The sequence below is a fragment of the Uranotaenia lowii genome, chromosome 1 (assembly GCF_029784155.1).
Source record: "Uranotaenia lowii strain MFRU-FL chromosome 1, ASM2978415v1, whole genome shotgun sequence".
In the NCBI taxonomy this organism is placed as follows: domain Eukaryota; kingdom Metazoa; phylum Arthropoda; class Insecta; order Diptera; family Culicidae; genus Uranotaenia; species Uranotaenia lowii.
This window is the reverse complement of record NC_073691.1, coordinates 12,320,857-12,345,416: the sequence shown is the minus strand read 5'-3', so window position 1 is coordinate 12,345,416 and position 24,560 is coordinate 12,320,857. Positions and strand designations below refer to the sequence as shown.

The 24,560-nt window shown below is 31.2% G+C and overlaps 1 protein-coding gene across 5 annotated transcripts in view; it reads left to right on the top strand.

The window, feature by feature from the left end:
- LOC129750010 (uncharacterized) overlaps positions 1-24,560 on the top strand; it is a 97,832-nt gene that overhangs the window by 1,542 nt on the left and 71,730 nt on the right. The window contains exon 1 of one of the 5 annotated variants that reach the window (XM_055745265.1): positions 6,852-7,430. The exons of the other annotated variants lie outside the window; for them this stretch is intronic. The gene's annotated coding sequence lies outside the window, so the exon portion shown is untranslated. Of the gene's footprint in view, positions 1-6,851; positions 7,431-24,560 lie in introns of those variants that run through there. 5 annotated transcript variants of the gene reach the window in all.

The following is a 24,560-nucleotide window of genomic DNA, read 5'->3' as shown; positions in this document are numbered from 1 at the left end:
AACTGACAACCCTTTCCTTCTCCACCACCGCCTCTGAAATTCCATGAAGGCGCCTGCCGTTTTGGGAAGAAAATGCAGCCGCGACCACCTTTTGCCGTTCGGAATTGACTTCACCTTCGTATAAGGGCTCTGTGGGGACTCTAGAGTGGATCGAACAGAATTAGGAATTAGTAATCACTTGATTCAAACTAACAGACTTATTTCGCTTGAATTAATTATTTATTGGACTGGTAATGCACAGTTGTACAAACTTCACTGTTTGAACTTTATTGGTTGACTTTTATATAAAATTAAGAATACATATATTAAAAAAATCTAATTTATTCATCGACAATTCTTCCCAAATTTTTTACAGTAGTTGTTACGTAGTATTTAAAATGTGACAATTTGAAGTCTGGGAAATCAAATTTTCTTAGAACTGCTATATCTCAAGACTAGAGATGCCAATGTGCCTGATTTTTCATAATTTGCCCGACTTTTTGAGGTTTTGCCTGACAACCTGATAAACCATTTCTAGCGTAACATTTCATAGCAGTTGACTCAAACGAGAAAAACGCGTTTGTAATTTCAGAACATCTAATTAAATACTATTTAAAAAATTCTAGAGTTTGTTTTGATTAGGTCGTATGAACCATTATAAACAAAATTGAGTTTTAGACTGCAAACGATTGTAAAAAGTGTATTCTATGTTTACTGAAAACATAAAATCATTTAGTCATTAATTAACTTTAACAAAACTATTTGAATTTTAGACGCATAATGACTTCCTCATTTTTGAGTGCAATTTGGTTTTAACGACCTTTTGCGTTGCGCTAAATTGACGTGCATGCAAAAGGACCTAAACAACAGTTCGGCTGATTGGTTGTTCGGTCCTTTTGCATTTTCGAAGGAAGTGCATGAAATTTTGTGAAACAAATGCGAATAAATGATATAAAAATCGGTTGTTAGAGTGTGTGAGCTGGCTTAGAAGCACGAGTGGCTTAAAATTTTGCTGGGTAAGTGAGATATGTGATAATTTATACCAGCAGATACATTCATACATTTTTTTTACTACAACAGATACTTCCTGAACAATTTGTAAGTCCTGGAAACGTTTACGCTGTACTTGCTGGATCAACTGAGACACAGGTGGTAACTAATAGCACAGCTTATAGTGTCCTGACTCAATGAAACATTTCGCCGAAGGACAGTCCGGTGCAGCACCGATTCAAAGAACCATTGAGCAGGAACTTCTAAGAGGTATTTGTGTTTCCGATTATTCTTATCTTTACTACACACAATTCAAACGGAATAGCGAAGTTTTGAGCAAATTTAATCAATTATCAAGATTGAATTCAAAAGTTGACAAAATGACGTGTGCGCCAAACCATCAATGCCAAAGGTTGTAAGTACATGTTGATTTCTAAGAACAAAAGTAATGCTCATATCGAATACACAGGCATATTCTTTATCATTTTAACGATTGAAAACCAAGTTTTCAGACAATTCTGAACAATAGTTTTAATACTAGAATTAAAAAGGTGTTTTGAAACTTTCCTCGCGATTTCCTCGAAACTCGTTTAGTGGCTCTTACGACCTAATCAAAACAAACTCTAGAATTGACTACTTTTTGTTCAAGAAAATCAAGAAATGTACATTTTTTTCACTTATTGTTTGTTGTTTATCAAGAACTTTAACTTTTCCAACGAAAATACATTCACAGGAATTTCGGCCAGTTAAATTTTATCAATTTTTTGAAAGTTTTAAGTGATTTTAAGATGAAACCGCGTTTATTTGGTAAAGTGCAACCGCGTACATCTGGAATGACGGGAATGACCGTTAACTCGATTTGTTTACATTTGGCAGTTTTGCCCTTTTGAAATGTTACGCTAGATTTGTTCTTCGAATCGATCCACCCTAAGCGGACAACTCGAAAGGTTTGGCCCACCAACGAATGCCGGCAATTCACCCATTAGATGGAGCTGGTAAAGGGTGTTGGGTTAGGAGAATTCATCAATTTCCTACGTTGATTGAGAGCTCATCTCCATACCGAGACCGATTGATGGGCCTACAACTAGCTAGCTATCCGCCTTTGTTGTAAGTGTATTTTGATTTGATTGACTAATGCTAGGGCTATTTCTTTCCATTATCTTCTCATCTTGCTTAAGGATTGATTGATTCCAGCGAAGCTCGACTTCTTACAAACGAATACGATCGATTGAAATGACACAAGGTTACAACAACTATTTGGGGGAGGGTGATTCGGACGGTTTGATTAGTAATCGGATGACTACCGCCCTTGTATAATTTTTGTGACACCTTGGATATAAACACCGTTATAAGAATCATTTCCAAATTGGCAAAATAATTTCTTAGAAAAGGGGAAACGTAAGAAACCATACAATCCGGCTGTCTTCCATTGCGAATTCCATTCCCCATTTGCGATTATTGTACACTTTTGTTGCCTTACTAGAATAACTTCCGATAACTTGATAGTATCGTCAGAAATGAGTACCCACATTTTTGGTTGGCCCAACGTAATTCCAAACGCATGCGCATTCGCAAAAATTTCACACGCGAAGGGGTTCTCTGGGATCCATCCATCCAAGCTAGGTATGTGACTTGCATTGCAATTGCGGTTTCTTTTCCTTCTTCAGATTTCTTTGTTTTTGTATCCAGTTGCTGCTGCTCCGTTCCTTCGATTCGCATGACCGCCACCAAGTTTTGCTATCGGTCGCGTATTTTGGCTGCTATTTTTTTTTCTATATCGTCTTGCCGATTTACTTCCTTCCGCAAAATTGCTTTTTGTTGTAGGAACTTGGATTTCTTTAGAAAGAACCTTCAAAGAAGGTGGCACCCAGTTTTAACACGAGAACAGAGGGAGTTGTTCAGTTTTCGTTTCGACCATCGATTGTTGCGACGCTCATACTCAGCTTTAGACAAGTTACATGGTACACTATGAAATAGGTAGTTTTTTTTATTGTATTCAGAGCCCAGCTATAAATTCTATGCTACTTTAACTTTTTTTGCGATTCCTTGCTTTCGTTGATTCTGTGTCTTTCCAGAATAAAGAGCTCTAACTATAAATTAACACTCTGAATAGAAGAGGAATGATAAATAAACAAAATACAATAGTATACAATGCTTCACACTGAATACAATTACACAACAATAACGAAAAAAAACTCTTCTTCACCATAAGTCACCATCTCCAAAATTGCCAAAATAATCAAAATTACCTACCTAAATGATAGAAATGTTAGAGGTTTAATAAAATTAAAAAAAATAGGAAAAAAAGACAAAAATAACAAAAGATTCTTTAATAGAAATGTTAAAAATTACAAATAAGTCAAAGATAATTAAAAAAGACGAATATCTTAAATGCCAAAACGACATAACTTTGAAAAAAATGACAAAAAAAACAGAAAAAAAAATTACAAAAATAACAAAAATTATAAAAATCACAAAAATTACAAAAATGACAAAAGACAAAAATGATAAAACTGACAAAAATGGAAAAAATATCAAAAATTAAAAATATGAAAAAAAATACAAAATAGATAAAAATGACAAAAATTACAAAAATTACAAAAATGACAAAAATGACAAAAATGACAAAAATGACAAAAAAGACAAAAATGACAAAAGACAAAAATTACTAAAATTACAAAAAGGACAAAAATGAAAAAAAATTACAAAAAGGACAAAAAATACACAAACATGAAGAAATTACAAAAATGACCAACATGACAAAAATTACAAAAATCACAAAAATTACTAATATTACAAAAATGACAATAATTACAAAAAGAACAAAAATGATAATAATTCAAAAATGACAAAAATGACAAAAATGACAAAAATGACAAAAATGACAAAAATGACAAAAATGACAAAAATGACAAAAATGACAAAAATGACAAAAATGACAAAAATGACAAAAATGACAAAAATGACAAAAATGACAAAAATGACAAAAATGACAAAAATGATAAAAATGACAAAAATGACAAAAATGACAAAAATGACAAAAATGACAAAAATGACAAAAATGACAAAAATGACAAAATGGACAAAAATGAAAAAAATGACAAAAATGACAAAAATGACAAAAATGACAAAAATGACAAAAATGACAAAAATGACAAAAATGACAAAAATGACAAAAATGACAAAAATGACAAAAATGACAAAAATGACAAAAATGACAAAAATGACAAAAATGACAAAAATGACAAAAATGACAAAAATGACAAAAATGACAAAAATGACAAAAATGACAAAAATGACAAAAATGACAAAAATGATGAAAATGACAAAAATGACAAAAATGACAAAAATGACAAAAATGACAAAAATGACAAAAATGACAAAAATGACAAAAATGACAAAAACGACAAAAATGACAAAAATGACAAAAATGACAAAAATGACAAAAATGACAAAAATGACAAAAATGACAAAAATGACAAAAATGACAAAAATGACAAAAATGTCAAAAATGACAAAAATGACAAAAATGACAAAAATGACAAAAATGACAAAAATGACAAAAATGACAATAATGACAAAAATGACAAAAATGACAAAAATGACAAAAATGACAAAAATGACAAAAATGACAAAAATGACAAAAATGACAAAAATGACAAAATGGACAAAAATGACAAAAATGACAAAAATGACAAAAATGACAAAAATGACAAAAACGACAAAAATGACAAAAATGACAAAAATGACAAAAATGACAAAAATGACAAAAATGACAAAATGGACAAAAATGACAAAAATAACAAAAATGACAAAAATGACAAAAATGACAAAAATGACAAAAATGACAAAAATGACAAAAATGACAAAAATGACAAAAATGACAAAAATGAGAAAAATAACAAAAAGGCAAAAAGGCAAAAATTACAAAAATGACAAAAATGAGAAAAATAACAAAAATGACAAAAAGGCAAAAATTACAAAAATGACAAAAATGACAAAAAGGCAAAAATTACAAAAATTACAAAAATTACAAAAATTACAAAAATTACAAAAATTACAAAAATTACAAAAATTACAAAAATTACAAAAATTACAAAAATTACAAAAATGACAAAAATGATAAAAATTACGAAAATTACAAAAATTACAAAAAATGACAAAAATGACAAAAATGATAAAAATGATAAAAATGATAAAAATGACATAAATGACAAAAATGACAAAAATGACAAAAATGACAGAAATGACAACAAGACAAAAATAACTAGAATGACAAAAATGACAAAAATGACGATAACGAAAAAAATGACAAAAATGACAAAAATGACAAAAATGACGAAAATGACGAAAATGACGAAAATGACAAAAATTATAAAAATTACAAAAATTTAAAAAAAATGACAAAAATGACAAAAATTACAAAAATGATAAAAATGACAAAAATGATGAAAATGACAATAATGGAAAAGATGGCAGGCAAAGATGACAAAAATAACAAAATTCACAAAAATTACAAAAAACGACAAAAATGATAAAAATGACAAAAAATGACGAAAATGCCAAAAAATGAAAAAATGAAGAAATTACAAAAATGACCAAAATGACAAAAACGGCAAAGATGACAAAAATGACAAAAATTATAAAAATTACGAAAATGACGAAATTGACAAAAATGACCAAAATGGCAAAAATGACAAAAATGACAAAAATGACAAAAATGACAAAAATGACAAAAATGACAAAAATGACAAAAATGACAAAAATGACAAAAATGACAAAAATGACAAAAATGACAAAAATGACAAAAATGACAAAAATGACAAAAATGACAAAAATGACAAAAATGACAAAAATGACAAAAATGACAAAAATGACAAAAATGACAAAAATAACAAAAATGACAAAAATAACAAAAATGACAAAAATGACAAAAATGACAAAAATGACATAAATGACATAAATGACAAAAATTGCAATATTAAAAAAAATGAAAAAAATGACAAAAATGATGAAAATGACAAAAATGACGAAAATTACAAAAATGACAGAAAATGACAAAAAGTGACAAAAATTGCAATAATTAAAAAAATGACAAAAATTACAAAAATTACAAAAATTACAAAAATTAAAAAATGACAAAAATGACAAAAAATGACAAAAATGACGAAAATTACAAAAATGGCCAAAAAGGCATAGATGGCAAAGATGACAAAAATGACAAAAATTACAAAAAATGACAAAAATGTAAAAATGAGCAATAAAAATTACAAAAATTACCATAATTACAAAAATGACAAAAACGACAAAAATGACAAAAACGACAAAAATGACAAATGTCGAAAATGACATAAATGTCGAAAATGACATAAATGTCGAAAATGTCGAAAATGTCAAAAATGACATAAATGACAAAAATGAAAAAAAAATGACAAAAATGACATTAAATTACAAAAATGATAAAAAATGACAAAAATTACAAAAACGATAAAATTTTTTAAAAAGACAAAAATCACAGAACGATAAAAATGACAAAATGGCAAAAAATTTTAAAATGATGCAACTTACAAATATTGACAAAATTATTTAAAAATAGACAAAAATTACAGTTTTGAGTCAAACTATAAAGTTGCAGTAATGACAAAAATTATGTTATGTTTTTTTAATTTTTACAATGTTTTTTTAAATTTTTTTTTAATTGATTTAGGTTTTCTGTCATTTCGTATGCTTAATTTAAATTAATTGAATTTAATTTTTGAAATCTAAGTAACTACATACTTCTAATACAAATAATGCAAGAAACTAAATCTGAAAATGATTAAATTCGTTTTGTCTTTGACAGTAAATCTTATTTTTAATTTTACATATTTTTTTTTGAAAATAAAAGGCTTATTGCCAAAGTTTTGTGAAATATTGCTATGCAAATTTGGTCTTATTCAAATTCGCCCCACAATATAGGCAACTTTATACAAATTGCCTACATTAGGGGGCACTCCTTTATGAGTTGCCTACATTGTGGCGTAAGTTCCACATTTTCCACTCATCCATCGTGAGAGCCACCGGCAACTCAATTGAGGTTCACGGAAGCAGCAGTACCAAACAAATAAAAAAGAACAATTTTTGCGAAACCATCCCTACACCATCCGGCGAGAAACGGAAGGATATGAAGAAGCAGCGTCCTTTTCCTTTTTTTAGCCTACGGCATGATAATGATTGTGTATAACAAAATGTAGGTATATCGTATAACAGAATTTGAGCAACATACGCTGTTGTAGGACGGAAACACTCTGCCACTGCCAGTGTGAGTGATTCATACTTTGTTGTGTTCCGAAGCGCAAACGAGTGCTTTAGGTGGTGGTTTTACAAAAATGGAATATTTTTGTGCGATTTTGTGTTTTAGGATTGTTGAAAATCCTATGGAGTTTGGAATTTCTGAAAAAGCTGGATTTTTGAACCCCAATGTAAGTTTTGATTTGTTCTCAAACTTTAAGGCGTAGTTTGTTGTGTTTTCACGAATGGCTCCGGAGAGTTTTCAACCTTGCGTGTTATATGAGCAGATATTTGCAAAACACACGGTAGGAACTGTCACTGTAAATAGAACCATATCGAGTGACGATGTGGTCCAGGTCAAGTTTTCCGGCAAAAACTGTTTAAGTGTAGCCAGAAAAAAAACAATCCAACCTTCTGCCAGCCAAAATTAGAGGACACGAAATGGGTGAGCAAGCATTGTTTTTCATTCCTCCACGCTCTCCCTTCGAGTTTGTTTTAGGTTGCGTGAACTAAACAATCGACCCCATTGAGGGCCATAACTGGATGGCCAGAGTGCCATGAATGGGAGGTAACCTTTTTTTCGGCTGCTCCCTTCCTCGGGAATAAAGAGCTTCATTATGACCCGGTTTTACGATCGATGTACCCGTATACTGTCGTCCTCCTGCTCCAAAAGGGCCGCGATTGGCTGAAGTCGAAAGAACTTTCAAAAACTCCAGTTCCCGGGGATTTGAGAAAATGGCAACATTATGTAAATTGGACTTTTGAAACTGAACCATTCAGGCAGCGTATTCTGAATGGTGGTTTAAACAGAATTTCACTTTTCTCGAAAATACATTCCAGTCAGGTTCGCCTGAATCGACACGAGAGACCCGCTCAAGTCAAGTCATGATTGAACTTTGATCTAGAAAACTTTGGCTCGATGCTCCCCAAGTAGTTAGGTAGGTACGCGAAGATTCTGTCGATGTCCTAAGTTATGGGCCAGGCCAGAAAAGGAAGGCAATCAATACTGGCGGATGGTGCAATTTTTCATGCAAAACAACCAAGTCGCCATACAATCGAATGTGCTTGTGTCTATTTCGTCGTCTTTCGTCTTTGGCCATAGATTTGTGGGTTGAAGTTGTGAATAATCGTGCTCGCTTGAAGTTTTTGGAACGTTTTACCAATAGAAGTTTGAAGTCGACGCCGGCCTGATTGAAAGTTGTTGGTTAAAAATTACATTCGGTTTGCGCTGGCTGACGCCATCGTTGCAAAGTGAATATGGGTAATATGGAAAACGAAACGATAAATCACAATTAAGATGACGGGCCGTGTGGATGTGTTTAAATTTTAAGAGTACATGTGGTTGTATGGAAACTCAAAACCAAACGGTTTAATTAAAAATACGCATTCCGAAGCTGAAATTAAATTACGTCAACTCGTTTTAATTTGGAATCTGAATTCGGATCTCAAATCTGGCTTCTGAAAAGAATGCTAAACAGATGTTTGCAGGGTTAACATTCAGATTAATCTTCTAAATGTTGAATCATTTTCCAAAGCACTTACCTTCCCTTTATTAACATTTTAATTGGATGTGTATATGCTGAAGGCATCCAGGGCAAGCGTCAACATTCATATCAGCTCTACCTTCAGTTAAATCCATACATCTTTCCCGAGAACCCTAAAAAACTTTTGAGAGAATACTATTAATCTTTAATGATGTTGGTGGACAGTCATTGAAAAACTTTTCCAATACAACTGCGATGTTTATTCCTGAATTCGACGTCATGGACATTGGCCCAGCAGACAAGTGTTCTATCAACTGAGCTTTATCATCAGCTCAACATATCAAGCCATTTGAGCTCTTTTAGCCCCCTAAAAAATCCTTTAATTCTTCGATGAAATTTGATGAAGAATGAATGCGAAGAAATTAAGTAGACTGCTACAAATTTTGAACCGACTAAAAGACTAAACAGAATTACAGACTAAGATTCTTTGTCTGTAATTCTTTTTATTTTCATATTTCACTTTCTACCCTCCTTTTTCTTCTAAAGAAGTGTTAAGCTACTTATACAAATTGTAAAAATATAAAACGAGTTTGGCTCCTTAAAGCCTAAAGTTATGAGCCGTTTCAAATAAAGAATTTACAAAAATATGTCCAAAGGCTTAGAAAAAAACGCAGAAAAACAAATAATCAGGCAAACTTTTGAAGTGCGTTTTCAACAGCTGAAAACCGCAAACATAAGCATAACATATCTTTAAAACACAGAATACAATTCCCGGAAGAAATAATGTGATAGCGGACGCGTTATCACGCATTTCGATTTCCGATCTAAAAACTATGACAGAAACAACAATGACAATGATAACACGGTCAAAATCAAAACAAATCAATGAAACCACTGACACGGAAGGAACTGATCAGCCTCAAGAGTCAAATGTGGAATATATGGAAATGGAAGTTTGTCCAAATATAAAAGAAATTGAAATAACCCCACAAAAAATAAGAATACCGCAAACTCAAACGTTAACTCACCTACGGGGAGTAATGAAAAAGGTAGCGGATTATATAAAAAATTTAAAAATGAAGAATACCGCAAATTCAAACATTAACTCATCTACGGGGAGTAATGAAAAAGGATTATATAAAAATTTAAAAATAAAGAACGTATGCATACTATTAAAAAGAAAAAAGAGCGCTCAACATCTAATGGAAAATATCCATGAAATAAAAATGAAGGATATACCGGATATAATTATTATAGGGGAGCACATAAAAGTGATAAAAGAAGACATACAGAAAAAGATAATAATGAACGATTATCATGTACTACCAACGGCAGGCCATGCAGGCATCAATAGAACTCTGCACACTATCCAGCAAAGATTCTATTGGAAGAATATGAAAAAAGATATCAAAGTTTTCATTGATTCGTGCCAGTTATGCCAGAAAAACAGAATCATAAATAAACCCAAAACACCAATGATAATCACAACAACAGCTGAAACTGCGTTTGAAATAATTTACTTAGATCTAGTTGGTCCTTTACTGCCTAGTGCAGAAGGTAACCGATATATATTAACAACGCAATGCGACCTGACAAAGTTTATTACGGCAACAGCCATTAAAAACAAAGAGACAGAAACGGTAGCGAAAGCTTTTGTAGAAACCATTGTTTTGAACTATGGGATTCCAAAAAGAATCGTAACAGATAGAGGCAAAGAATTCATGTCGAATCTATTTTCGGATATATGCAAATTACTCGAAATAGAAAAACTGAATTCAACAGCATATCACCACGAAACAATCGGTGGACTAGAAAATTCTCATAAAAACTTGGGAAATTTCTTACGTATATATAGTGAGAAATCACCATTGTATTGGGACAGTTGGTTAAAATACTACCAGTTTGCGTTCAATACTACAGTCCACACAACGACAAGCAAAACACCATTTGAACTAGTTTTCGGTAAAATCTGTAATTTGCCATCCAACCTATCTGACACCGAGACAGTTGACCCAATATATGACATTGAGGATTATTCAAAAAATTTAAAAATTAAATTGAAATCTTCACAACAAGCAATCAGGGACAAAATAATACAAGAGAAAATAAAACGAGTTGAAAAATTCAACACCTTAGCGAAACAAATGAACTTTAACAAAGGAGACTTAGTGTTATTAAAAAATGAAACTGGGTCCAAGATGGAAAATATATATGTAGGACCATACCAAGTAGTTGAAGATTTAGATTCAAATTTGAAAATAATAATTAAAAATAAAGAAGAAATAGTTCATAAATCTAGGATAAAGATATTTAGAAAATAAAACCAGAGCGTGTGGTGGATAGAATGAAACTATTCCATTAGAGTAAATTGCTACGATAGTTTATTTTAAAGAGAGAATTATTTGAATATTACAAATACATACATGCAACTACCGATACTACTACATAAAATATATAAAATAAACATAAATGAAAAACGTCTATTTTAAATCATGGAATACTATAGGATACATAAATACGTCGATAACACAATCTAAGATATATCATTATTACACAGCATTTCTATTAATGTTAAATTGTTTAAGAGAAAGAAAACAAAAATCTAATGTTAGAGGTTATAAAAATTATGGCTTAGGAGACACAATTTTTATAAACAAATAAACAGGGCGTGTGGTGGATGCCGGACTTGCCATCGCATGTCGCAACATTGTTGCAAGAATTGCCACACGGTGCGATGTGAATGTTTATGCGAGCTAAGCATTCTTGATAAACATCCTACATCGACCCATGGGCAATGAACTGCTTATGCTGACGCGACGGATCATGTTCAGTCTGTCACCGCTCGATAGATTTAAGTAAACGAATAATAAAGAGTTCTGTACCAACCACCAACGAGTTAAGTCTACATTTTATCACGTCCCCAAAAAGTATAGTTCATGGTTGACGGAACCAGTTCATGACAGTGGAAAGCTCAACAGCTCAGCGAGCTCAAAAACGCTTTCACAGGAACAAAACACAAAACAGTCATTCATGCAACAAGCTTTAAGAATATTTTTTCAAGACAAGACGTTCGTCGATCCAATGAGGCTCCAAAATCTCCAAATCATGATAAAGGTAATAAGAACATTCGAAAAATACAAACAAAAAGCGCAAAAAAAACAAAGAAAATTGAGAAAAATCAAATTAAAAAAAAACAATAGGAAAAATAATTCAAAAGTAAGAAGTTCAATAATTTAAACGAAATAACGTTAAAAACAAAAAAAAGCAAACAAAAAATCAGAAATAAAAATGATAGATTATAAAAAAAAACAAAACAAAAAAAAATAACAAAAAAATTTAAACATAAAAAGAACAAAAACAATTTTTTTAAACTAAAAAGAACAAAACGAATTTAGAAATAAAAAGAACAAAGAAGAATTGAAAAAAAGAATTTACAAATAAAAAGAACAAAAAAGAAGTTACAAATAAAAAGAACAAAAAAAAAGGTTAAAAATAAAAAAGAACAAAAAAGAATTTTAAAATAACAAAAAAACAAAAATAAATCGAGAAAAATCGGAAAAAAATAAAAAAAGGAGAAAAAAAATAAAAAAAAATGGTTAATAATAAATAAAAAAATGGATAATAATAAATAAAAAAATGGATAATAATAAATAAAAAAAATGGATAATAATAAATAAAAATGGAAAAAAATAAAAAAAAAATAAAAAAATGGAAAAAATGGAAAAAAAATAAAAAAATGGAAAAAAAATAAAAAAAATGGAAAAAAACTAAAAAATGAAGAAAAAAAATAAAAAAAATGGAAAAAAATAAAAAATATAAAAAAATAAAAAACGAAAAAAATAAAAAAAATGGGAGAAATATAAAAATTAAAAAAAATGGAAAAACATTAAAAAAAAAATGAAAAAAAAATTTAAAAATGTAAAAAAAAATTTAAAAATGTAAAAAAATGTAAAAAAATGGAAAATTGAAAAAAAATTAACAAAATGGAAAAAATGGAAAAAATTTAAAAAATTAAAAAAAAAATAAAAAAATGAAAAAATAAGAAAAAAATTGAAAACAAATAAAAAAAGGGAAAAAACCAAATAGACATGAAAAAAATTAAAAAATGGAAAAAAATTAAAAAATGGAAAAAAATGAAAAAATGGAATAAAAAAAAATGAAAATATAAAATAAAATGGCAAAAATAATAAAAGAAATTAAATAATGGAAAACAAATGGAATAAAATAAAAAAAGGAAAACAAATTAAAAAGAGAAATAAAATTAAAAAAATTGAAAAAATACAAAAAAGTGGAAAAAATAAAAAAATGGAAAAAATAAAAGAAATGGAAAAAAATTATAATAAAAATGGAAAAAATAAAAAATATAAAGAAAAAGGAATAAAAATAAAAATAAAGAAATGGAAAAAAAGGAAAACGGAAATAAAAAAATGGAAAAAATTGAAAAAAATTGAAAAAAATAGAAAAAAAAATTAAATAAATTGTTTGAAAGTTAAAAAAAAATAAAAAGTAAAATACAGACCCCGTTCGATTTTGGCAACATTCGATTTTGGCAAAATCCGAGCAAAAACCGTTCGTTTTTGGCAACATTAAAAAAAGACGGTTTTTTTTGTCACTTTTTTTATTTTTTATTTTCATTTCAAATTAATCAAAATTAATGTAAAACGTAATATGAGCATGAAATTTTTTTATTCGGCTTTATTATAATAGTTTCAAACAGTAAAAACATCAATTTGTCCATGTTTTACTGCTTAAATCTTATATAATTGAGCCAAATTGAAAAATGTTATGCTTATATCAGGTTTTACATCAATTTTGACTAATTTGAAATAAAAATTTAAAATAAAAAAGTGACAAAAAAAAAACCGTTCGATTTTGGCAACATTCAATTTTGGCAACATAAAATTTTCGGGCGTGTTGCCAAAAACAAACGAGGTCTGTAATGGAAAAAATATTAAAAAAAAAGTGAAAAAAGTATAAAAAATGGAAAAAATTAAGAACAGGGAAAAAGGAAAAAAATTCAAAAAAATGAAAGAATTAAAAAAAATGAAAAAATAATTAAACGCATCAAAATCTTAAATGTTTGAAATATTTTCAAAATGTAAAAATTGCTTACTTATCTCAATGCTTGAACAACAACATTGTTTAGATCGGAAAAATATGGCGTTGAAAACGTAACGAAATAAACACGATTTACAACTTTAGGAACGAGGAAACGAAACTTATACCAGATTATACAAAAAGTTAAAATGACAAACGGCGGGATATGAACTGGCAACTTTCGATCATAATAGTAAGGTTATCGTTTTGGTCAAGAATGAATGTTTTGTCGCGCTTATCTCTTGGAAAATAACGAATCTGATCTTTGTACCTAATCACTTTCGAAATGGTATACTTTTGTTTTTTTCCTAATCTTATTTATTTATTTATTTGGTGTTCCTTCTCACGACATAACCTGATGAACAATTTTTTTTCTGATAATTATTTCTACTTTACTTGTGAGTACGAAATTGAATTGTGGTACTTTTTGTAAATTTTGAGTATAAGACATAAATTTGTTAGGCATAAATGATGTTTTAATGTTTTTTTTTCAAACATTGCCTTATAATCCCCTCTTAGCGCTCCAAAAATTACCGTCATTCCGTGAGTCACACTTGATATTGACTGTTGTCGCCAACGTCGTTGTCGTCGCTTAATTGTTTTCGGTCTGGAAATTAGAGACAAATCCATACTCTTGCTGTTATTGCAGCAGCTCCTTCAAGACAAAACAAAACTGAAACACAGCAACTATAATAACTTGATGTTTTTTTTCGGTTATGGATTTCATTGGGCACGAATGAATGAACGAGCCGAAGCAGCAACTGTCTTGAGGTTGGATCTCTACTTTTGGGGCAGCTTGGCTGAGAGAAGGTTCCGCCATTGTGCCGCATCATATTTGGCAATGGGCCAGTTTCGTTTGTGGTTCTGCTTTATGCGGGTTTTAAGTGTTGTCGAGTTCGAAAACATTTACTGGATTGTCGGAATCTATTACAAAAATGTTGGTTTGATTATTGACGCATATTTGAAGGGGTTCCGATTAGAATTATTGGATCCGGATTTCATTCTTGTTTAAGAATATTTTTTCATAATTTCAATTTTCATTTAAAAAGTATGGGGCTCGAGAGGTCAAATTCCAATCGTTCAACATTCCATTCATAAATTTACGCGTCTTCCAAAAATGGTTCTTCAAAGTTCTCAACCGGAGGTAAACCATAAAAGGTTTTCGAAACACCAACCGTATAGCAGGCAGTTCAAGTTCAATGTCATCAGAGGCATTACATGATCTGATGCCCTGTACCAGTATTTATAACAACAGCTCGGATTGTGACGGATGTGTTACCTTATTTGTGGTTCACCACCTTTGATGGGTTCTGTTACTTATAAGCTCTGTACCTATATGTACTTATATCTGCACCTTTGATCCGCGAGGGCTCGCGTAATGCTAAAACCACTTGGGAATAACAACATCAATTGCAGTTTTTTTTCCTCTCTCGTTCCGAACATTATGTCACATTTTGCAGTATCCCCCGACTATGTGTGTCTACTTATGGGCACTTCATTAGCTGTGTGTATACATTTTAAGTATGGTGTTTGAAACTTGTTTTGATGGCCGAATGCGGCTTGAAACTCTAGATTGTTTTTTCTTTCTTTTCTATTCAATAGGGTGTTTCAGTTTGAATTGCTTCAAAATTACAGATTGAACATTATGAATCGACCTAGTAGTGTCCCAGACGGGATCTCCCAGCCTCTTCTTGTGAGTTGTGATCATTCAGCACCATTTCGAACCCTACCCCATCAAGTGGTTGTTTCATTCACCGCAAAGTTTCATCACTTGTGGTGATCCAATATTACTTACTTAATAGTTGCAGCAGCAAGCTGAAATCGGTGCGATTAGAAGAACGGATGGGATATTCATAGTCTTGAAAAGCTAGAAATACTATATCTATAGACAACACTGGCAGATTGTGTGCTCCGTCTGTCGAAATGCGTTTCTGAATGAAACGAAAAATTAGATCAAAAACCTGTCTCCGACCTGTGCTCGACATTATCATCAACAACATCATCATCATCGTCGTGCAAGTTCGTGATGTCACACGCCAGGCAGCGCCAGAACGCTAGATCTTCACTGAACTACTCACTTGCTAGACGATGGCGATGAGCGTGACCTTGCTGTGGCGACGTTTTTTTTATTTCGCGGAATTGTGTAAAATCTCCACGACGAAACTTTCTATTATGAAAGAAATTGGTACCGAAAATACTTCAGAAATACTTAAAATATTTTACAAATGGAAATAAGTTTATGGTAATTTTAGTGTCTTGCAGCTATATCTAGAGACATGGAAAATGCAATTGACGTCATTTAATCGATAATTAGTTTATTGTAAAAAAAATTATTCGTATTGCTAAAAACACCAAAATATCTATAAATAAGAAATAGAAAAAAGCAAAAATGCAAATGTAAAAATGGACATTTAAAAACGCTTTCATTTATGAATATCGTATCATTGTACTTTCAATGCAAGCCCCTTGGAAAACGGAAGGTGAAATCCAATTCTGAGCTGTGAATAAGTTTTTAAATTTGTCTATGCGTTTCTTTACGAAACCTGTTTCTTATGAGAATATGTCAATACCTACAAAGTTTACACATCTTTATGCGTACAATAATTTCAATCATAAAACAGTGTGGGACAACGTCTTACGGCGAAACGAAACAACCATTCGTCGCCATATTTTCGGTCGATTTCGATTACCATAATCGATCAACGGCTGCACGTCACTCACAAACTAATCAAATATTTTAATCAAAAATTTTTAACACGGAATACAGTACACAGCAGAAACAAAACAAAAAATAACAGGATCGTGTTTATTAATTTGGCAACCGGCAGTAAAATTTTTATAGCATCTCCTCCTGGCTTCTTTTAAAAGGGGTGTGAATTTGAGGAAGAAAAATCTAAATAAGAGTACGAATTTCGGGAGCTAAGCTATGTACCGCTAAATCAAAAGCATCAAAAACAGAAACAGCAGAAACAATTTGATTGATCATACTTTGTGGATTGTGTTCTTCGCGCAATAAGTTCTTATAGAGCTTTGCGTGTTTTCACGAGATTATCTTTATTCCAAGAAAGAGCCGTGTCACTAATGTTTTACCTTGGTCGGTGCTACCGGCTGTTTAAGTGAGTGTTTTTTTTGTTTTCCTTGAAACATGAGCACTGTTTCTGCAATTGTCGGGAGAGATAAAATGGCAAATGGTTGAACCGATAACTTTTCGCCAAAAAATACGAAAGTTGGCTGCTTTAGGATCCATAAAGAAAAAAATTACTTTTAGAATTCATGAATTCGTTATTTGTTACCATAAGATTATCAAAATGAACGACTTCAAAAGATTCGTATGGTCGTATGGAACTGACACGAATGAGCAGATCATGGCAGAATTTGACAAATGATGCAAATGAGCGAAATTATAAAAACTGACGAAAGAGAAAAAATCAAACCCGAAACAAATAAGAAAAATGAAAAAACATGCAATATTAAATTGAATATCAAAAATACCAAAAAAGACAGGAGAACAAAACGAAAAGTTATAAAGAGTTCGCAAACGATATACATGGCTTAAATGACTAGATTGCATGCAATAATAAAAAAGTAAAAACTAACACAAAAGCAAAAAATTATAACAAAATTATCAAAAAGGCAAAAAAAAATCCAACTCATCAATATTATAAAATTGATTAAAAAAAACAATAACAGTGAAGAACAAAAAAAAATGCTACAAAAAACAATAATTTTTATTGGTTAAAAATAATAAGAATGTCATAATGATCAAATCTACTAAGAATATCAAAATGACCAAGGAACAGTAACAATAAAAATAAAAATAAATGATTGATCGCTTGAAGTCCGTTTATTTGGGAGGGCTCAGAAATGAACGAGATTATAAAATAATAAAAAGCGACAAAGATAACATAAATGCTCTATAACAGAAATTAAAAAGCAAAAAAAAAAAATGAAGAAGTTCAAAATGAGAGAAAATATTCAAAAACTATACAAGGAAAAAAACAGAAAAAATTGAAAAAAGAAATAAAATAGAAGAATTTACATAAAAGAAAATATTTAGATAAATTGAAAAAAGAATATATTAAGATTAAATAAATAAAGAAAAACAAAAAAAAAATATTCAAAAGGAAAGATTGATTAAGAAATTTTAAAAAAATTAAAAAGAATATAAATATAAAAAAAATGAAAACATAAAACAGAAGTACAAAATTTTAAATTTTGAAACAAATTAAAAAAAAAATACTTAAAAAAATTTAAAAAATAAAAAAAAACAAACAAACAGACAAATAAAAAAAATTAAAAATAATAAAATAATAAAAATGTTGATGCTCCGCATCGCATCGCCATAAAAAATCTAAAAAAAATATTTAGAAGGATTAAAAAAAAATTAAATATAAAAAATGAAAAATAAAAAATAAAAAATAAAAGAAAACAATAAAATAAATATAAAAATTAGAAAGAGAAAAAAAATAAAAAAAAATTAGAAAATGAAAAATAGAAAATAAAAAAATAAAAAATTGTTAGAAAATAAAAAATAATTACAAAATGAAAAAAAATTAGAATATAATTAATCAAATAAAAACATTAAAAAGAGGTTAAAAAAACAAAAAATAAAAATTAAAAAAAAATTTAAATAACAAAAAAATAAAAAAAAAATAAAAAATTTAAAAAATAATTTAAAAAAGTTGAAAAAAACAAAAAAATAAAGAAAAAAGAAAAAAAATAAAAAAAACAATTAAATTGTAAATAAAAAAAAGTTAAATAAAAAAATTAAAAAATATAAAAAAAAAAATTAAAATTATAGTATGTACTTAAATAAATTAAAAATAAAATACATTGAAGTAATATAATTAAAAATTAAACAATTATAAAAAGTTGAAAATCAATAAACATTATTTAAAAAAAAATAATAAAAAAAAATAAAAAAAACACAAAAAAAATTCAAAAAGAATTTAAAATTTGATAATAATAAAAAATAATTAACGTAAAAAATGAAAAAAACTATAGAAAATATAAAAACTAGAAAATATTTAAAAAAAAAAAAAAAAAGAGGATTTATTAAAAAATTTAAATACATAAAATAATTGAAAAATATTATAAAAATTTAAATAAATTAAAAGTTAATAAAAAAACAAAAATAAAAAAATGCAGACCCCGTTCGTTTCTGGCAACATTCGATTTTGGCATCATCCGATTTTGGATCATGTGCCAAAATCGAACGGTTTGTTGGAACGACATTACCATATAGTTTTCGCTTTACCAGGACCAATATAATTTAGACAAACGCCATAATTACGTTTTAACGTACTTGAATGATGATAAAATATAACAACAACAAAAAAAAATAAAGCACTCAAAAATGACAAAAAAACAAAAAAAAATTAAAAAAAAAATTAAAATGATTAACAATGTTTAAAAAGATGCAAAATGACAAAAATAACAAATATAATAAAAATAACAGATAATCTAAACAAAACAAAAAAAGTTCTACATGTGTCAAAAACATGATAAAAAATAATAAAAAATGACAAACAATTAACAAAAAAATTTTGAACAATTGAGTTAATAATTATAACAATGGTTCATTTACATCAATAGGTAAAAAAAAGTTAATTCAAAAACCGTTTGATTTTGGTATAACAAAATTCCCGAACGTGTTGCCAAAAACAAAAGGGGCCTGTATTAGAACAAACATTTTAAATTTTTTTTAAAAATAAAAATATATAGATAATATAAAGTAGGATGTAATGAAAAATAGTAATACATATATTTAAAAAAGTTAGAAAACAAATACAAAATTATGTCTCTATTTTTAATAATAATAAATTATAAAAAAAATCTAAAAATAATAAAAAATAAAAGGGACAATCAAGATCATAAAAAAAGAAAAAAAATCAATACAAATATGAGATAAATAACAAAAGTACAAAAATTAAAAAGAGTTTTTGTTAAGGATAAATTTTATGCTGTTTTTAGCCTACAGAATATGCGGTTTTGTGATGCGATTAACATTATTTTATTCAAAGCTAGTAATTCTGCCCTTTTGGTTTTTTCAACCAAAAATAATAGCTTCCAGTTAGCGTGTGCCTACCTCGGCGTGTAATTGTGTTAACTCGAGGAAATAAACCAAAAACTTTTCCATTTACCGGTGTCATTTATCATTCGGCAAGATTTTTGCCAAGGCACTAGGTACCCAGGAACGAAAGCGGGTTTCGCTTTGCGGTGTTCCTCGACACCGCCAAACAGGCAACAATCTGAATGAGCCAATCTTGGCGCGTTTCACAGGGCACAATAATAATTATGATGCGGCTTTTGCCTGCCTGCCTGGACGTGACCCTGTTAAATGGGAAAATCGATACCATTTAAAGTGCCACCATCCCTATGCATAGTCCAAAACTCATACAGAGCTGCGCGCCGAAATCGATGTAAATTATGACGGAGATAATAAAGAAAATGGTATCAACGTTTCGTTCCGCTTTGCGAAAATAACTTTATAATGTCGTTTACAGTTTTTCAGCTTTACTAGAAAAGAAACGAAATGAGATCTCTTCGCGTTAAGTTTTTATCGTCACACTCATTACCATTAAAAGAGAGCCATTAAAATGGAATGTCACATTGCAAGAAATAAACCGAAATCACATACGTACAGGCACAAGAAAACCAATTGAAGGAATCATCTCCGGCCTCAGGGCAAAAAATTACAACGGCGGTATCGCTTCACAGCTTCGGGTTGGTTGGTTTTGCATCGTAAATTCGGATGACAGTTTTTTTCGTCTCCGTCAAAATCTTAAGAATATGTTTTTCTTTCTTCATTTCCCATCGATGCACGTGTTTACTGATCCGATTTGGTTAAGATGGTAGGATGCTTTCTCGGTTTCTACTGTTTTCTCTCTTTTCCTAAACCCTATAAGCCACTAACTAAAGAAGGTACGAAGAAGCATAACAACAAATTATGAGCAGCGTGCGGTTTGTTTTTGTCACTTTGTGAGAGGTTTTTGGTGTGTTTTCGGTTGGGTTTTTTATGATTATTTACGACTAGCAACATCATGCCGGCGACCGAAAGATTCGTCACCTTCTAGAGTCATAAATTTATTAATAGGTACGCCACATGTGAGGATGTGCTAAATGACAAGTGAATTGTGACATTTTTTACTTGCTCTCTCTCTCTAGTTGGTTTCAATCGGTTCCAAGAGTGCTTCTCCTCAGTTTTTTGTATCCTTTTGGGAGTCATTTCAGGGTGTTAATGTTGTTTTGATGGATATCTGTCTAGAGAAACGACATGAATATCTGATAGAATCGCTAAGCTAGATTTGAAAAATGATAAAATAAACAGTCTGAACTTTGTTATATTAAATTTGAAGCAAGGAGCTCGATGCCGAAATGTGGTGAGGTCTAGAAACGTGAATCTTAAGCTTGTAGGAAACCAATAAGCTTTTTGATTCTTTGGAGACAAAAATAGGAAGCTAGAAATTTACCGAACCGCTGCACATGCATATTTCTGGCATAACTTTCACAGACAACTGACATAATATGACAGGTGTATCTGCCATCTATTGCTCAAAGGAGGTTGAAGATTAACCGTTTTTGCGTAATCTCATGCCAAAATCTCCATCTTATCTTATGTGCATTATGCTTATTTGTAATCTTTATCTACTAACATAGAGTAGCAGAGAGTTCGAAATTGCTTGAATGATCAGAATTCCAAAAATCTTTTAGAAGTTGTATTATTCGCAAATCGCCTGCTAAATGAGTATATTTCAAAATGAACTTAAATACTTATTATTTTAAGCAATTAAAAAGGGAACCTTCAGTTGAGCTTCTTCAAATTCACATAACCTTTGACAACAGTCAATGAAAATCACAAAATCACCTCTAATTAGTCAAGTTAAGTTCGACAGTTCCGAACAACTTCAACCGGTAACAAAACAACCGTTGATTGTTACTCGTTAGCCAAACCTAATTAGGAATGTCCGCAATTACATAAATTGACGGGTGTTAGCCTTCGTTTTATTACGACTGAAAATTCCTTCCACCTAACCTACAAATTGTTTGTGTTATGAATAAGAGTTCAAGCAATCTTTCAAATCTTTCTATCGGGCCCGGCCCGGTTGATGGTTGTGGTTATTTCATTCAACGATCCAATGATTATGAGACAATGTTTGAAACGAAACGAAAAAAATGCACTCACTGGTCGCCGTCAATCTTAATTTTCAAGATCAAGTCCGCCCCAACCGACAGCTGCCGTGTTCCTAAAACGGTATCATCAAGACCGTCAACCGATTGTTGTTGTTATTGTCGTTGGTGACGACGATTGAGTCCAAAACGACAAAATGGGTAACAGACGTTGCACTGTCTTACTTATTATACCTGAGACACGAAATACAAACGCATAGAAATTCGAATGCAATTGCCAAGGTTAGGGGCGGCTGGAGAGACGGCTTGACAGCCCACGATCACAACCCGTTTCGTTCATGGACTTTTTTCTCTCTCTGTAGGATACAATTGTGTAAGGTGGTGGAACAATTGATAATTTATTCTTATTTCTTCCTTCGTTTAAATGAAATCGTATCTACCGATTAGTGTGGCTCTCTTTTAAGCTGAGAGTTTTCGAACATTCAACGAAACGGTTCTTGATGTTTCGTGGGATCAGAAAATGTTGGACCAAGTTCTGAGAGTGTCATTGAGGTTTTTTATCACCTGGGTTGAAATTCCCGACTTTTTTAAACCGTTAGAAAATTTTCAAGTCTTAGCCACACAATGCATTCTATAATGAAATCCTATCGCGTCTTCATACATACATTGTTGGTATGAAAAATCGAATTCCCCTAGTAGTGTTTAGAGAGCATGAAAAACACTCAATCTAAATACGAAAATACTGTTTATTTTCCTTAAAACGTAATAACGTCGTTAGACGGCTTTTATTTAATTTATTATGTAATTTTAAGTGTCTATTGATTAGAAGTTATGGACGGATTCTACGATATTCTAGTAACGCCAACTATCAAAAAAGGTTAGTCCTTTGTTAAATAAATAAAAAAATAAAATAAAATAAAATGAATTTCTTGCAGCATGAATAAATTTCACGATACTTATTAGGTATTGTTGAAAACGCAGGTTCAGTGGTGGAATAGAGTTATCTTTTATTCACATTTGGTTGTAAAATCCTTAAATAACTACCCATTACATTAGCGATAGCTATTTGTCACTTTCCACTTCTCAAATTCCCTAACCGGGAAAGTACCGATTTCTCAATGAGTATTCTGATATTTCTACTCATTTCTGCCTGCTAACACTGCAGTGTAACTGCTAACCACAGTTTGAGTTATATTGGTCCACAGTGTGATGATGTAAACATTTGTACCGTGTACATCATCACCAGCAGAGAACAAACGGAGAACCAAAACAATGTGTTTTGTATCAGAAGACATGGAAAGTAAACAGAGCTCCGAGAAATCGAATGGACAACAGCCAACGATTACGAAAGTATGTCGAAGGCATCTGCAGGTTACACGGCTTATCCCTGGCCCACAGTAACGCAGGGTTGTCGAATTCACACTCTCAAAAACCTTCCATTCTGCTGCATTAAATATTTAGATCGCTAACCCGATGATAGCAGATGTACTGCTAAGAGATTTTTACATAGTATTCCGTCTTACGACATAACTTACTGCTAAGAGAACTACCACCAAACCCACTAGAGGCTGTGCATCTGGGTATCAGTATCCAGGCGCAAAATGTGTCTGGCACAAGGGGTGTCAGACGGAGACACAAGAGATGATGCAGGTGTCAGGGTCTGAAACGCGTTTGGGGGAGGGAGGAGGGTTTCGAGACCTCGATTCGTGTGTGCGACTAGAGAGTGTGCGGTCGATCACTCGATTGGAGTTTTGGGATATCCTAGACCCGATTCCCAAAAAGAGCAGTTCCAAAAAGTGTGGATCTCAAATCAACACGAGGATCGAAAGGCACAAAAGTTGTCAGACGTAGACGCAAGAGGGTCAATAGTATTAGTGTTGAAAGGCGTTTCGGGGGGTCATGAATCCGATTTGTCCGTGCTACCAGAGAAAGTGCTTTCGAAGACTCGATTTGCGTTTTTGGACCTCCTAGACCCGACTCGAGAAACGAGTATTTAAGCAAATAGTGAATTTCAAGTCAACATGAGGAGAGCTCGGACCTTGATTCGTTAGAGGAAAAGCGGGGCCTTAGGTCGTGGAAAGTTTAGTTCGTTGCTGAGGGAGTGGATTTGTCCAAGTGGACGCACTAGCGCGAGTATGACCTCCTAGAGGATACTACATAAAGATAAAGATCTGTTGTAGGAGAAGCAGCGCCCTTCGTACGGCGGGAGGTACAAGGCGTCGTTCCATGGTATCTGTCGCAGGGCGTATCTGAGGAAGCATCGTTGTACTCTTTCGATCCGGTTTGCCTGTACAACCTGGTATGGAGCCCAGATTTGCACTCCGTACTCGACAATGCTGCGTACAGGAGCACAATAAAGTGCTTTTAGGAGGCTGTAGTAGTCGTTGACAAATTGCGTGTTTCGTCGAATGAAGCCAAGAACCGCAAAGCCCTTAGCTATTGTAGTCGAGATATGCTGCGAGAAAGTGAGCTTGGTGTCCAAAATTATGCCAAGGTCCTTGACGATGGAATTGCGGTTTAAGGTAGTCGATGTCATTTTGTACTCGAAGTTCAAAGTTGACGTTTACGAGTGAAAGATATGACACTACATTTGGAAATATTAAGAGCCAT